The sequence below is a fragment of the Penaeus monodon genome, chromosome 25 (assembly GCF_015228065.2).
Source record: "Penaeus monodon isolate SGIC_2016 chromosome 25, NSTDA_Pmon_1, whole genome shotgun sequence".
In the NCBI taxonomy this organism is placed as follows: Eukaryota; Metazoa; Arthropoda; class Malacostraca; order Decapoda; family Penaeidae; genus Penaeus; species Penaeus monodon.
Window position 1 is genome coordinate 39,541,019 of NC_051410.1, and position 1,286 is coordinate 39,542,304.

Sequence of the window (1,286 nt, forward strand, 5' to 3'; positions counted from 1 at the left end):
TTATAAGTATATACATGGATTCAATATCCACATTATATCAAACCATTTGTTTTCCTACAAGTTTCTCCTTTTGTAAGTAAATTTCCTGAATACAATGCAAATCCAGCCTCCTACAAAATAAATTCCTTTGCATAAAAACTCAAACATCAAAATAAACAAAATTAATATCCATATCATCTTTGATTAAACCCATCTTGAAAATAAATACTGTGTAGGTATTCCCTTTTTGTGATTGCTTCCACGAAGATATTTAACAATATTAAGAGCAAGTACAAAACATGTATGAACGCGGTATACTTACATGACTATAAAAATTGCTTGTTACAACCTTGCAATGATGAACTCGGATAACTTTGTGTGACGTTGCATTCTAACACAGTGTGTGTATATATGCAGATTTTTCTTTCTCCTTTTTACTGCTACTTCTATACTTTATTTTGTGCATCAGAGCATGGTTGTATAGAAACAGTTGCCTTTAATTAAGAGTTTGCCATCTATGCCTATACACTGAACTACCAGTCTTCTATTTTGTTTTTTTTCCATCAACTATTCTGACAAGTAGCAAATTCTGGCAATACGAAAGTGGATGATGGTCACACAGAAGGTGCGACATGAATCATAGGTCATAAAGACATGGTACTGTTGTGAATGAAATTCAATGTAATGTGTATGAATACTAATGATTACTTCATAAAAACCACCAACTAACTTCCTCAAAGGAGTCGGTCCTAGATGAAATGTGAAGCGTCCTAGTATATCAAAATGGTCAATAGGTTCTCATTTACAGCAGGCTAACCCTCCTCCCTTTTCTATACCACAATATATTCAGAAGTACTAAATTTTGTCAGCAAGAGGGAACTTTGTCTTCTCTACTATAGGAATATAATGACAGAAACAAGTAATTCTTACTTCGTATTTCATACTTTATAAATATTGACAGAAAAGATCGACTAAATCTTACCAGCTACAATAAAGACAAAAGGCTTCAGAAGTTCAATTATAAAACATTTATACAAAAGTGGAAATCTGAAAGAAAAACATGAACTTCAGGGATTTTGGCAAAAGCAACTTAAACTCTTCATATTACAAAACATAAGATAAATCTTCATCTATATTTCCGAAACCAAGCCGATATACATATCTATCTGAAATTCATGGTGAGCTGTGTATATCAACAGGCTAAGAAATGAATGTTAACTAATAAGTGCACCCATTAGAACAATGTTTTATGTTACCCTTGTTTTATAAACACCCTTTTCATCATTGGATTTTACGTCCCTTAAGGG